Source organism: Aquarana catesbeiana, linkage group LG02 (genome assembly GCF_042186555.1).
Source record: "Aquarana catesbeiana isolate 2022-GZ linkage group LG02, ASM4218655v1, whole genome shotgun sequence".
NCBI classification, from domain to species: Eukaryota; Metazoa; Chordata; class Amphibia; order Anura; family Ranidae; genus Aquarana; species Aquarana catesbeiana.
The window spans coordinates 328,665,676-328,681,341 of record NC_133325.1 but is presented as its reverse complement, the minus strand read 5'-3'; the positions used below and the strand labels follow the sequence as shown (position 1 = coordinate 328,681,341).

At 45.5% G+C, this 15,666-nt stretch overlaps 1 long non-coding RNA gene across 1 annotated transcript in view; it reads left to right on the top strand.

The window, feature by feature from the left end:
• LOC141127933 (uncharacterized) overlaps window positions 1-15,666 on the top strand; it is a 162,363-nt gene that overhangs the window by 100,027 nt on the left and 46,670 nt on the right. The gene's annotated exons all lie outside the window — the stretch shown is intronic.

The following is a 15,666-nucleotide window of genomic DNA, read 5'->3' as shown; positions in this document are numbered from 1 at the left end:
AGAGGAAACATGCTGCAGTTAGTGCTTGAAAGAAGAAGCAATGATAAAAGTGTCCACAGTAGTTCTTTTATTACTAAAAATTACTAAAAATAGCTTCCTGCAGTCAGGGGCGGATCCAGAGTCTAGTCTCGTTTTTTTGTGGGCAATTTATCGAGGAAATGGCTGGTGTTGGCGCTTCAATGATCCCAGCACTTGCCACATCACCTGACACCTTGCGGATTGTCACATAGCTGCTAAGGTGGTGTTTTGCTTGCCTCTTTCTTCTTTGTCCCAGATCAGGCAGCAGAGAGATAATGTAATCTCTCTGCTGCCCACACTGCCTGAACAGTGAGGGCAGAAGTTACTGCAGGGATGCGGGGCAGTGAGAGATGATGTCATCTCTCTGCTCCCCTGCACGCTGGCTCGCTGATTGGCCAGCTGCCCCCACTCACACCTAGCCTGCTCTCACCCGCCCAAGCCGCCCGCTCCCGCATCCGCTCGGAGAGCCGCCCGCTCCCTCGTCCGCTCAGGGAGCCGCCCGATCCCTCATCCTCCCGCTCTCTCACCTGCCCGCCCGGCCCGCAACAAATTTCTCGGGGGTGGCAATTGCCCCGTTGCCCCCCCCCCTGGATCCGCCCCTGCCTGCAGTAATGGTATGTGTACTAATATATCATGATGTTACATTTCTTTCTTTTTAAAAGGGGTGCATATACTTACCCATTATGATGCTATATAAATCCTGTTTAATAATAATAATGATTTTGCCAATCCCCTTTGAAGCATACCAATTAGTCAAACCCTCTTTTTTTACTTGTATGCTTTGCGTGTCACTTTGTGCCTTAAATGTGTCCGCATTTAAAAATGGGAAAATGCCCAATCTTTGTAAACTAATAAAATAAGTCTGTTGAATAGTATGTCTCCTCCTATTTGTTTGGTTATAAGAGGTCTGGAGTGCAGGACCAATGGAAAGAGAAAGGGTGCATGAGATTTCAAGGGCACAATTCTATCTATAGTTCATATGCTCTTGGACCCAGAAGCTCAGGAGTTCCAGCACAATTTGGCAACACAATGATTTATGCAGGTGGCAATAGCATCTGATAAATACATCTGGATAAAATAAAGCCAGTGGCAAAATGTTTTTAATCCTAATGCAGAGAATGCATTAAATTAAAAAAACATTTTTAGCTTTAGAACCACTTAAAGGAAGGCATATGAGTAATTTACACTGACTCTATATGTGATTACTTTGAAGAAAGATACCTGTAAAGAGCTTGGGGGTTACAAAAAATTGGAATGTTTAAGAGATTCATCAGTTTAGGGGAGACCTGTAAAGTCCTCATATTTGTAAAGAGCAATAGAGAGCTATCACTGGAATGCCCTTTTAGGGTATATCGGATATAAAGATATCAAGGACTAACCTGGGTGACATTATTTGATAATCAGAACAATGATATAGAAAAAAGAAGATGGTGAAAACGCCAGTAACAACAAAAATGATTCTTCAAAGAAGATGTCTGTGGAGTCTACCAGAAGAAAACTCAGCTTGAGCATATCCTCCTCCGACCTGATACATACATTGGATCTGTGGAGCTTGTCACTCAGCCAATATGGGTTTATGATGAGGACGTTGGAATGAATTGCCGCGAGATTACTTATGTACCAGGATTGTATAAAATAGTTGATGAGATTCTTGTCAACGCAGCTGACAATAAGCAAAGAGATAAAAATATGAATTGCATATCAATGAAATCTGCAGTCTAACTTTTATAGCTACTCAACATTTCAAGTGTTTACTGGTCTCAGAAATGAAACACCCTGAGGGATTCATTTTCAAGACACTTAAGCCTGGTACACATTGCTAGTTTTTTATTTTCTATTTAATCCAGCTGAACAAAAAACTGACAAATCGCTGTACCAACACAAGCAATGTTGGTGCAGCGATTTCCCTCCGGTGTGCCTTTGTATTCTGACAGAAGGACACCCCCCACCCCCCGCCCTCTACTGGTTACAAGCGCTGATTAGCTGCTGGTTTTCCATCATGTACCTTCGACAAATATCAGTTATTAAAATTTATTTCCAAAAACCCAAAATCAAAATTCCTGGTCTTAGAGCGCCATCTGATGGACAAGTACGATCACCATTTAAATAAATATTATTGGAAATGATAGAAATGCCCTCCAATCAAATGAAGGTAAATATTCTAAATTATCCTTTTAGACAGGTCCTTGGATAAGGGAAATTTTGAGAGAAAATGGACTGTCAGATACTCATTGACACTCACCGGTCGACATGGATCATCATACATATGCTCATCTGATCATCATCTTGACTTTCCATCATGAATACAGGCTCTTCATACCAGATTAGATTCTATTCTGAGCGGCCATTGCAAATCCGTGGGGTTTGGTCCTATGATCCACCAGAGCGATCTTTGTGTGGTAAATACATCTCTCCACTTTGAAATTTCATAGAATTTTTGAATCTGACTGTATGTTGGCCTTCTTGATTTTGTTTGATAGACTTTTGGCATTAAATTATATTCAAAGGTTTCATCAAGACTTAAGGAATCAAAGAAAATAAGTTGAGCTGTGTCAGTGTAACTTGCATACTGCAGAGAATTTGAGGGCATGGGCCTGACTGAAGTGGACCTTGTTGTTTACCAGCATAGTCTAAATTGCTTGTATCCCTAGATGCTGGTGACTATACCTACTGAATGAAAAATAGGGAGTCCAATTTCTTCTAAGTTCCTAGGCCCCAATATATGGTTATACTTACTTATTACTGCTAAAACAACATGCTATTGATATAATTGTAATTTTGTGTATCTCGATATATATGATGGCATACCTCCCAACATTTTGAGATGGGAATGAGGGACATCTGCTAACAAATGTATGTAGGCATATGAGACGCCCCCCTGCCACACCCCCTTAAAGGAGAATTATCCCAAAAAAATAAGGTTAATTAAATCCACAAGGACTTTTTTTTTTACCACTACTATTACTTTATTTTGGCTTTTAAAATGTAGAAATGCAGCAATTTAGAAATTGGATGAAAGGTTTAGCATTGGGAAATACTTTTTGAAAGATAAAAAGTGCATTTTATATACAACTATATAGATCAGACCAAAATGAGGGACAAATGAGGTGAAATGAGGGACATTGCTCCAAATCAGGGACAGTTGGGAGCTATGTGATGGTTAGTGACTTCACCGTAAATAAATTAACATTTGTTTTACAGTTACGTAGTCCATATTTTCAAACATTTTATTGAGCTAAAAATGTCTACACAGACTTCAAAGAACTCAAGAAATTAAGCAAGTCAGTGTGGTTTGTTTTTTTAAGGTCATGTTATTGTTTTCTTGGAAAATAAAAAAAACAAGCAAACATCGCTCAGTACAAACAATGTACAATATAATGTACGCCAGAGGGTGACACCAGGCCTGGACTGACACTGGGTGCTGCGGCTCCCTCCTTCTGGGATCTCTGCTATTCCCTCAGCTCCCCGTGATGTGCAGGGTGGGTGGGGGAGAAGAGAGTGAGGTAGAGACACTGACAGACACTGTGCCTGGGTCCGATCGTCCCACCCACCCCCACAATTGCATCTCTCTTCAGGAACTATAGCCACCTCCTCCTCGGCTCTGAGGTTCACATACACAAGCCGGGAGGAAGAGTGGGGGAGGAGGTGGGACACCTGCCCACGGCTGAGGTCTGTAATACAGGCTTCCTACATGACGATTGGCAAGGGGGGCATGGGCAGGTAAAAGCTGCCAGGAGTAATTTTAGGGAGAGGGTTACAGAATATGTGCTAGGGGGCTGCTTTGTTTTGGGTTAGAGAAGATTTGTGCTAGGAGGGGGCAGATTTGAAGTTTGACCCCTCCACCCCCCAGCACAATTCCTCTCCCCTTCCAAAGCACTCCTTAGCACATATTCTTTATCCCCCACCCTCCTCAAATCAAAGATCCCATCCCGGTTCCATCCACAAACCCCGACCCCATCCAGGCTCCATCCACCACCCCGACCCCATCCCAGGCTCACCCACCATCCTGATCCCATTCCGGCTCCATCCATTGCCCCAATCCCATCCCGGATCCATCCACCTCCCTGATTCCATCCAGGCTCCATCCACTGTGGCATGCTGGGGGGAGAGCCGCACCAATGCACTAACCTGCTCTGGGGGTCACACCATGTTTTACTGCAACAGGTGGCGCCACTGATTGGAAGGCACATACAGCGAAGAAGCATGGTAGAACATATACATATGCAATAACATAAGGACCCAAGTGAAAAGGTAGAGCCAGTGGCCAGTCAGGCAAAGGACCTAACTGTAGCTGAAAATAAATGTTTTGTATCTAATTTTTATGCCCCCGTTTTTTATGCCCCCGTTGATGACTGTGTGGTCGAAACGCGCAGGGCCAGCTAATTCAGCTTCCCACATTGCCATTTTTATGCCTTTTATCTGTTCGTGATCACCTACATTTTGTACAATTTTTTGGATTATTAAACCTCATTTTTGATCTGCACTATGTGGAGTCCCTTTTTCTTTTCCTCCATGGGTCCACTAAGAACCATCTGCTTGTCCATTATCCATAGCCTGTCTAGGATAACCACCCCCCCATTGGTGGCCGGGACCCGGAAGACACTATCTGGTTGGATATCCTGGAGGACTATCCCTTTTTGCCTTATTGACGCACTGCCATCGATCCGGTAAGAGTACCTATCTTTTTCCTTGAAGTTTGGAGTGTCATTACAACTTGTGATCACCCCCTCACGCTGTTCACAGCCCTTTCAAGACATTAATACTCCCCTGTTTGGGAGAGGACTTTTTATTTTCATTATATATAGACTTTTGGGATTGTCATTTTGTCCAGAGTCACCTATTTGCACACTTTTGCTATATTAACATTCTTTGGTGTTTTTGTTACTTGATCCTTTGATACACAAAGCCATTTATTTGTTTATATTTGTTTCATTCTCACTTATTGAATAGCGCTGCACTTTTTTACTTTCATAATAGAAAAACAAATCAACCTTCAAATGGTATAGTGGTCAAAGAGTCTACCCATGGGGTCCAAATCTTATGAAACTTTTTAGGACAACCTCTAGCTACGTAAGTCAATTTGTATAGGGTAATTGCCTGATTAACAAGTTTAATCCATTGGACTATGGTAGGGGAGGTTTGCGATTTCCATTGGCTCACAATCAATTTTTTTCTCATAGAAAATACCAAGCATAAGTGCATAGTTGTCAGAGGACTAGTAGGAACTTGACCTGCCAGCATCGGCGCCTTCCTGTGCGCCTGCACAGAAGGGTTGCGCTACGGCACGCACGGGTGCACGATCCAACGGGTTTGCGCTTCCAAACACACAGCTCTGCAGGTGCACGATGTACCATAGCGCATGAGCATGCGCACGTCGCCATGCGCACAGCGGAAGTCCCTTGGGCAGGCCTATAAAGGTCGGCCTTGTGTATGGTATCATTGCTGGTTTGTCTTTTCAGCTCCTGTAACCTGTTCCTGAACCTGAGTGCCTGCCTGTTGTGACCTGGATCGACCCTGACCTCGCCTTGAACCTCTCCTGTGTTTGACCCTTGGCTAATCTTCTGGACTTCTCTACCTGCCTGATCACCCGTGTTTGACCCCCGGCCTGCTCTTGGACTTTGCCTCTGCCTTATTCCAGTATTTGATCTTCAGCCTGCTTGACTACCCGTGTTTGACCCCCGGCCTGCTCTTGGACTTTGCCTCTGCCTTACCCCAGTGTTGGAGCTTCAGCCTGATTACTTCTGCCTGTCTACTCGTGTTTGACCCCCGGCCTGTTCTTGGATCTTTGCCTTTGTGTTTGACCCTCTGCATCCTCTTAACCGGCTCCAGTCTTCATCTCCAGACTTCTGCCTAGCCAGTTCCAGTGAGGTGTCAGCCACCCAGCACAGATCACTTCTCTACTTGAAGAACCTCCCAGCTGCTCTGCTACCTCCTGGTGACTCGTGCTTCTTCGTGCCCAATAACCCGCTGTGCCACTTCCAGAGGGTATCGTGTGGCCAGCTGCAAGGGGAGCCTCTCTCAGCAACTCGGCCTTGGTGAGTACCTGACAGTACAAACCAGCCATGAACGAGGCCGACAGAGCTGGTTCTCCCCTTGAGGCGCTTTGTCAGCAAGTTTCAGCCCTTACCCAGGCTGTACAGAGGCTCCAAGATGGCTACTTTCAGATTGAAGGACGTCTTCAGCACCTGACTACTACCCCCGGTCTCATGGATACCACGTCAGCATCTGCCAGTGGAACCTCTTCCCAGCAAGGTCAACCTAACCCTGCTCCCGCAGTAGTAATGACACTTCCTGAACCCAGGGTTCCCACTCCGGAACGGTTTTCCGGGAACCGGAAGAAGTTCAGGGCGTTTAAAAATGCCTGTCAGTTATACCTAGCCCTCCAACCCAGGACTTTTCACGCCGAATCCATAAAAGTGGGATTCATCATCTCCTTGCTATCTGACGAGCCACAATCTTGGGCTCATAATCTCCTTGAGCAGAAGAGTCCCCTTCTCAACTCAGTGGACACTTTCATTGATGCAATGGGACAATTGTATGATGATCCACAACCCACTGCCACCGCTGAATCCTTTTTGCACACCCTGACCCAGGGAAAGAGACCCGTGGAAGACTATACGGTGGAATTCCGAAAATGGGCAGGAGACACCAACTGGAATGAGGCCGCTCTCAAATACCAGTATCGCCAGGGTCTTTCGGAAATTTTAAAAGATGAATTAGCTCGGGTGGATACTCCAGCCTCCCTGGAAGATTTAATCCAACTTGCCACCAAACTTGACAGACGTTTCCGGGAAAGACGCTCCGAGCGTTTTCAGTTGTCCAAACCAGTCTGGATGTTACCTCGGGTTCCTCCTTTTCCTACTCCCTCCATGGTCCCCTCTGCTTCCTCTGACAGCGAGCCTATGCAACTAGGTTTACTTCAGTCTCCACTAAGTCCCGATGAAAGACTTTGCCGACGTCAAGCCAACCTTTGCTTGTATTGCGGGGAAGCGGGCCACTTACGCAACAGCCCTGTAAGACCCAGTAAGTCCCGTTCACAGTTTTCCATGAACGTTCAGGTTGTTGGTGCTAGCCAGTCTCATCTTGTCCTCCCGGTCTCTTTTCAGGTGGCGGAAGAGGAAGTTCAACTACCAGCCATCGTTGATTCAGGAGCTTGCAGTTGCTTCCTAGATGCATCCCTCGCTCAAAGTCTGCACCTTCCTCTTCAAATCAAGAAACAACACCTGCAAATACATCTGGCAGATGGGTTTCTACCCTGCTCAGGGCCGGTCACCCAAGAAACCAAGCCTATCCTCTGACTCTGGCCACTGACTCTGGCCACAGAGAATTTCTTCGCTTTGACATTATTAGCTCCCCCATGTTCCCAATTATCCTAGGATTCCCATGGTTGTAGGCCCATGATCCTCAGATCAACTATAGCAAAAAAGAAATTATCTTCTCTTCCCAGTATTGCTCTCAACATTGTTTTTTGCCAAGCTACGACAGAACAGCCACCTGTTCCACCATACAGCTCAAGCCAGAAGTTCTCCAGCATGTCCCTTCAGCCTACCATGAAGCACTTAATAGAATCACCATCAAAAACAGATATCCACTCCCTCTCATTCCTGAACTTTTCCAACGCCTCCGAACCGCCCAAATATTCACCAAGTTAGATTTTCGGGGAGCATACAATTTTGTTCGGATACGTGACGGTGATGAGTGGAAGACAGCTTTTAGGTCCAGATTCAGGCATTTCGAGTATTTAGTGATGCTGTTCGGGCTTTGTAATGCCCCAGCGACCTTTCAGCATCTGGTCAATGACATTTTTCGTGAGTATCTAGATAATTTTGTGATTGTGTATCTTGATGACATCTTGATTTTTTCCACTACAGCAGAGCTACATCAAACTCATGTGAAGAAGGTGCTGTTGATCCTCAGAAAACATGGTCTATACCTAAAAGGAGAAAAATGCGAATTCGAGAAGGATACTGTCCAGTTCCTTGGGTTCATCATTTCCACAGGAGGTTTCACAATGGACCCACAAAAAGTTAAAGCCATCCAAGAGTGGCCAGCTCCTTCTGACAAAAAGGCGGTTCAGCGATTCGTTGGCTTTGCCAATTTTTATCGCAGATTCATTAAAGGTTTCTCTTTGATCATCTCTCCTATCACACACCTTACCCGCCAGCAAGTAAAATTTCAATGGTCACCAGAAGCCCAGAAAGCTTTTGATGAATTAAAGAGATTTTTTATATAAGCTCCTGTTCTTCAACATCCTAATCCAGTGTTACCCTATGTATTAGAAGTGGACGCCTCAGAATCTGCGTTAGGAGCCATCCTCTCCCAGAGAAGTGGCCAAAAAGTACTGCTTCACCCAGTGGCTTTTTCCTTGCGTAAACTCAGCCCCCCCGGAGAAGAATTATGACGTTGGGGACCGAGAACTACTAGCTATAAAATTCACCTTAGAGGAATGGAGATACTTGCTGGAGGGGGCTTCCCAACCCATCATGATTTTCATGGATCATCGTAATTTGGAGTACCTCCGCACTGCCAAGCGTCTTAGACCTCGACAAGCCCATTGGGCCTTATTTTTCTCAAGGTTCAACTTCCACATCTCTTGTCGGCCAGGCACCAAGAATGGAAAGGCGGATGCACTTTCCCGTATGTTCCCTGAAGCATGTGAACCAGCAGAACCTGGGACCATCCTGTCCCCACACATCCTGTCCTCTGCCTCACTCAGCTCTATCTCAAGTCAACCATCAAAGAGGCTACCAGTCAATGCACCGGATCCAAAATATCCTCTTTAGAAAGGAGGGATGGATTGTTATGGGCGCAGGACAAGGTATTCGTTCCTCCCTCAGTGAGACTCCAAATTATGCAGACTTTTCATGATCACAAACTAGCAGGGCACTTTGGAATACAAAAGACCTCTGAACTAATTAATCGTTCCTTCTGGAGGCCGAATTGGAGGCAAGACTGCAAGAGCTATGTACAATCATGTATCACTTGCCAGCGCAGTAAAGGATCAAATACCAAAGCCTGGGGACTTCTGAGATCTTTACCTGCCCCTGAACGCCCCTGGAAAGAAGTCTCCATGGACTTCATCGTGGACCTACCCCCCTCTGAGAAATTTACCACCATTCTAGTAGCGGTTGACATCGTAAGATTTCATGGTGTTTCTTTCAACATCGTTTCTGACGGGAGTCCAGTTCACGTCTAAGTTTTGAAAGGATCTGTGCAAGTCCCTGGAAATCAAGATCTCCCTCTCGTCCGCATACCATCCACAGAGTAATGGTCAGACGGAGAGGACCAACCAATCTTTAGAACAATATCTTCGGTGTTTCTGTTCCTACTCCCAAGATGACTGGTCTACCCTTCTGCCCTATGCAGAATTTGCCTATAACAATTCCATACACTCTGCCATCAACCAAACACCGTTCTGGGCAAATTATGGATTCTACCCTTCTTTCCTACCAGACGCCATCCCTGAAGTCTCAACCCCTGCAGTACAGGATCGGATAAGCTCTATTCAAACAAATTGAAGCCATGAAAAAAGCTCAAGATAACTATGAGAAATACTACAAAAGAGGGAGAAGGAGTAAGCCGAATTTCAAGGTCGGAGATAAAGTGTGGTTATCTGCTATTAATCTCAAACTTCCCTATCCTTCGCGTAAACTAGGCCCAAAATTTATTGGCCCCTTTGAGATTAAGAGAGCAGTAAACCCTGTGGCTTTGGAACTAGCGCTACCCAGTTCTTATAGGATACATCCAGTGTTCCATGCCTCTTTACTGAAACCAGTAACTCCTAATCCTTTTTCAGGAAGAGAAGAACTACCTCCTCCTTCAATTGAGATTGAAGGGGAAGAGGAATTTGAGGTAGAAACTATAGTAGACTGCAGAAAGAGGGGGGGGGGGCAGGTCCAATACCTAGTTAAATGGAAGGGGTATCCTCCAGAAGACAATTCCTGGGAACCCTCAAAAAACATTCATGCCCCTCGCTTAGTGCAAGACTTCCACAGAAGACACCCGGAAAAGCGAGTCCAGTTGGGCATCCGGAGGCTGCCCCTTGGGGGGGCACTGTCAGAGGACTAGTAGGAACTTGACTTGCCAGCATCGGCGCCTTCCTGTGCGCCTGCGCAGAAGGGTTGCGCTATGGCATGCATGGGTGCGCGATCCGACGGGTTCGCGCTTCCAAACACACAGCTCTGCGGGTCGGTGCATGCGGGTGCGCAATGTATCATAGCGCACGGGCACGCGCACGTCGCCATGCGCACAGCGGAAGTCCCTTGGGCAGGCCTATAAAGGTCGGCCTTGTGTATGGTATCATTGCTGGTTTGTCTTTTCAGCTCCTGTAACCTGTTCCTGAACCTGTGTACCTGTGCCTGCCTGTTGTGACCTGGATCAAGCCTGACCTCGCCTTGAACCTCTCCTGTGTTTGACCCTTGGCTAATCTTCTGGACTTCTCTACCTGCCTGATCACCCGTGTTTGACTCCCGGCCTGCTCTTGGACTTTGCCTCTGCCTTATTCCAGTGTTTGATCTTCAGCCTGCTTGACTACCCGTGTTTGACCCTCTGCCTTAGCCCAGTGTTGGAGCTTCAGCCTGATTACTTCTGCCTGTCTACTCGTGTTTGACCCCCGGCCTGTTCTTGGACTTTTGCCTTTGTGTTTGACCCTCTGCATCCTCTTAACCGGCTCCAGTCTACATCTCCAGACTTCTGCCTAGCCAGTTCCAGTGAGGTGTCAGCCACCCAGCACGGATCACTTCTCTACTTGAAGAACCTCCCAGCTGCTCTGCTACCTGCTGGTGACCCGTGCTTCTTCGTGCCCAATACCCGCTGTGCCACTTCCAGAGGGTATCGTGTGCCCAGCTGCAAGGGGAGCCTCTCTCAGCAACTCGGCCTTGGTGAGTACCTGACAATAGTGCAGTTAGTGAGACTATCCTCATCTATATAACCAAATAGACAATGCTAAAGATTACAAATATTAGGCAATTGGGTAAGTGAACCAACAAAAGCAGTGACTGCAGACCAGAAGGCACGTAAAGGTGGTCAGTTCCAGACCATATGATAAAATGTTCCATCAGTAGAGCACAGTGTGGTTTATATTGAATAAATTTTATGCTAATTAAGTTGGCACACTGGGGGCACTCTTATATTGATTAAATAAATGGTATTGCTCTCTTAATAGGTTTGACTTCCTGTCAGCACATGCAACACTCACTTTGAGGTGGTCTTTATCATATACTGTATGACAGGAAGCTCCTGCTCCTTTCACACCAGATTACAGCTCAGATCTGCAAAAAATAAATAAAAAATCACAAAGCACACCAGGATTAAAAATAGGAATACATCTGCCCTGACTTTAAAACAATATTTGTTTATCGTGAGTTTAGATTTATGGTTGGTATTAGGGGGTAAATTACAATTAAGGGTTACATTTAAAGAATATCTTACCCCAACAGTTCATATTCCTGATATGTCTGTTATTCCATGTAATTTTGTTAAAAAGTATAATGTTTTCTTTGTATTGATTTCTTTGTGTGAAATACTTAGTATTCCTGCCAGTTCCCCTGCTCTCAAATTTCAAACTGACCACACTAGGCATGAGAGCACATCCATCTCAGTGTGGTCAGTTTTCTGGCTGTGCTGAAAGTCTGCCTGTCCTCCAATGATCATGCTTGTGTTGACATGCCTCCCTGCACAGCCATACACTGGGAAATTCAGTGTGCTGCTGTTTCTTTGCCCCCACCTCTCTAAGTCCTGAAGCAATGGATACAGGCTCCTACTCACTCCAGCGGCAACACCCTTGACCTTGTCTTTTCCTATCTGTGGATTCCGTACAACCTTTCCAAAAATCCTCTCCCACTCTCTGATCACCACCTTATTAGTTTCGCTTTCTCCCTGTCTTCCACCTCCTCTCCCTCCAACCGCCTAACAGTTACACGTAGAAACCTTCTCCACCTCAACCCTTCTCTTCTCTACTCTTCTACTGATCACCTCTATAACAAGATCTCACCCCTGTCCAGCCCCAACCTAGCCACTTTCATCTACAACAGCTCACTGTCTTCCTCCCTAGACAAGCTTGCCCCCCTCATTAAACGCAGAGTTAGGCCCGACTGCTACAACCCTGGCAAACAGACGACACCAGAAGTCTCAGAAAACGTAGCCGCACTCTTGAGCGTCTGTGGCATAAGACTAAGTTCCAGGAAGACTTCACACAATATAAATCTGCCCTCCTAAAATACTATTCCTGCCTCCACACTGCCAAACAGACCTATTTTATCACACTCATTAACACCTTCTCATCCAGTTCACGTCAACTCTTCTCTACCTTCAACACTCTACTCTGTCCTCCACTGCCTCCACCCCCTAACTCACTCACTGCTCAGGAGATCGCCAATCACTTAAAAAATAAGATTGATACAATTCATGAGCAGATCTCCAACGTGCAAAAACCTCCCCCATGCAACATCCCATGTCCATAAATACAATCATTACTTCCCCTCGTTCAACCCTGCTACTATTAATGAGGTTGCTAAACTTTTATCTAACACTCATCTAACCACCTGCCCCCTGGATCCTGCTCCCTCACAAATGCTATGCTCACCCTCTGATTCAATTCTACACTCACTAACTCACATTTTCAACCTCTCCCTCTCTTGTGGCATCTTCCCAAACTCTCTAAAACATGCGCTAGTCACCTCCATACTTAAAAAGCCCTCACTGGACCCCACCAATCTTAACAACCTGCGTCTCATCTCCTTACTCGCCTTCTCCTCCAAACTTCTTGAAAGACTGGTCTACAACTGACTGAGTGACCATCTGACCATGAATAAACTTCTTGATCCTCTTCAGTCCGGATTTCGCCCTCAACACTCCATGGAAACTGCTCTCCTTAAACTCTCAAATGACCTACTAACGGCTAAAACCAACGGACACTATTCTGTACTACTTCTCCTGGATCTCTCTGCTGCCTTTGACACAATGGACCACCCCCTCCTCCTCAATAAACGCCACTCCTTTGGTCTCCGGGACTGTACTCTTCGCTGGTTCTCATCCTACCTATCCCACTGCTCCTTCAGTGTCACTTACAACTCTACTTCCTCCTCTCCTCTTCCTTTCTCCGTTGGGGTCCCCCAAGGTTCTGTTCTTGGACCTCTCCTTTTCCCAATCTATACCACCTCCCTGGGTCAGTTGATTGCCTCCCACGGCTTTAAATATCATCTCTACGCTGATGACACCCAAATCTATTTCTCCACCCCCCAGCTCTCTCCATCTGTCATCATCACACATCACCAACTTACTAGCAGACATATCAGCCTGGATGTCACATCACTTCCTCAAACTCAACCTATCCAAAACTGAGCTTGTGATATTTCCTCCCTCAGGTGCCACTTCCTCTGATTTCTCTGTCAATATCAACGGCTCAACTATCAACTTGTCCCCTCAGGCCAAGGTCCTAGGTGTAATCCTGGACTCTGAACTAACCTTTTGGCCCCACATCCTATTGCTATCCAAAATTTGCCTGATCAACCCCCGCAACATCTCCAAGATATGCCCCTTCCTAACCAATGTCACCACAAAGCTTCTAATCCACTCCCCGGTAATCTCCTGCCTCGACTACTGCAACTCCCTCCTCATTGGCCTACCTCTAAATAGGTTATCCCCACTTCAGACCATCATGAACGCTGCTGCCAGGCTCATCCACCTCACAAACCGCTCAGGGTCTGCTATACCTCTCTGCCAATCCCTCCATTGGCTGACACTCAGCCACCGAATTAAATTCAAGATACTAACTATAACTTACAAAGCCATCCACAACCTGGCCCCCAGCTACATCACTAACCTAGTCTTAAAATACCAACCTAATCGTTCTCTTCGCTCCTCCCAAGACCTCTTGCTCTCAAACTCCCTTGTCACCTAATCCCATGTTCACCTTCAGGATTTCTCCAGAGCCTCTCCTATCCTCTGGAATGCTCTACCCCAATCTGTTTGATTTTCTCATACTGCATCCATTTTCAGACAATCCCTGAAAACTCATCTCTTCAGAGAAGCCTATCTGGCCCCCACCTAACAACTGTACATTTATCTTCTCAATCAGCACATCGCCCACAGTTATTACCTCTTGTATCTCTTGACCTTCTCTCTTATATTGTAAGCTCTAAGGAGCAGGGCCCTCTGATTCCTACTGTATTAAAGTGTATTGTATTTCTACTGTCTACCCCCAAGTTCTAAAGCGCTACATAAACTGTTGGCGCTATATAAATCCTGTATAATAATATAATAGTAACAAACTGATGGCCATCTGCACACAGACACTGACTCCCTGTTGCAAAAATGAGAATGAGATAGTTAAAAGATGGCTTCAGCTCCTGTTCTCCACCTGTAGAGAACTCCTCAGACACATTTTGCCTTTTTCAGAGCTTAATCATACAGCTCTCCAGCCCTTCCTGAACATACTGCCTTTTGCTACAGCCAAATAATGCAAATTTTGACTCATCAGTCCAGAGCACCTGCTGCCATTTCTCTGCACCCTAGTTCCTATGTTTTTGTGCATAGGACATGGAAACAAGGCTAAGTGATTTAACAATGCACGTGCACATTCAGTTTGTACATGAAGGGCTGGAGAGTGGTACAATAATGATTGTGTGCAGGCAACAGGGAAACATGGTGGAGGTTTTCTCTAATTATTCTACAAATGGAGTTGGAGGTGTGGTCAGGATCAATGGTATCCTCAATGCTGAGAAATACAGGCAGATACTGATCTATCATGCCATACCATCAGGGAGGTGTGTGATTGGCTCCAATTTTATTCTACAGCAGGACAAAGACCCCACACATGCAGCCATTGTCATTAAGAACTATCTTCAGCATAAAGAAGAACAAGGAGTCCTGGAAGTGATGGTATGGCTCCAAAAGAGCCTTGATCTCAAAGTCTGTCTGGAATTACAAGAGACAGAAGGATTTGAAGCAGCCTACATCCACAGAAGATCTGGGGTTAGTTCCACAGGAGGATTAGAACCTACCTGCCAATTTCCTCCAAAAATTGTGTGCGAGTGTACCTAGAAGAATTGATGCTGTTTTAAAGGTCAATATTTGGTGGTTACACCAAATATTGATTTAATTTGGATTTCTCTTCTGCTTATTTACTTTCCATTTTGTTAATTGATAAAATTCAACTATTTCTGAGGTTTTATTCCCTGATACGCACTTGGCAGTTAAACACACAGCATTTCACAGTCACTCAACTCCAAGATCAAGCTGTGAATGTTTTTTTGCAGTTTATTTGCTAAAAAAGAACTGGGATCGGGTGAGCCTTGGGATACAAAAAACTTCTAACAAAACAGTAACAGAGGATTCAAATGCTGATCTGCTCCTTCAGAGTGGGATCACTTTAATATGAAGGGTAACTAGATTAAAAACAGGGACTCCTTAATAAGAGTATAGTCCTGGATGTACTGTATGGAGCTCTCCTGAATATTGCAAGGAGAAAGAGACCCTAGATTCCATATGGCAGCTACTCCTTGTGCCTTGGATACTGTAATGTCACCTGCAGTACCAGCCAGCTTCTGTACTTGTTGCCTGAGACCTAGATTCTCTGTAGAGCCCTATGGATTAACTCAGGATGCTTAAGCCAGAGGAACCCTAAGCTCTAATTGGAACTGGGACCTC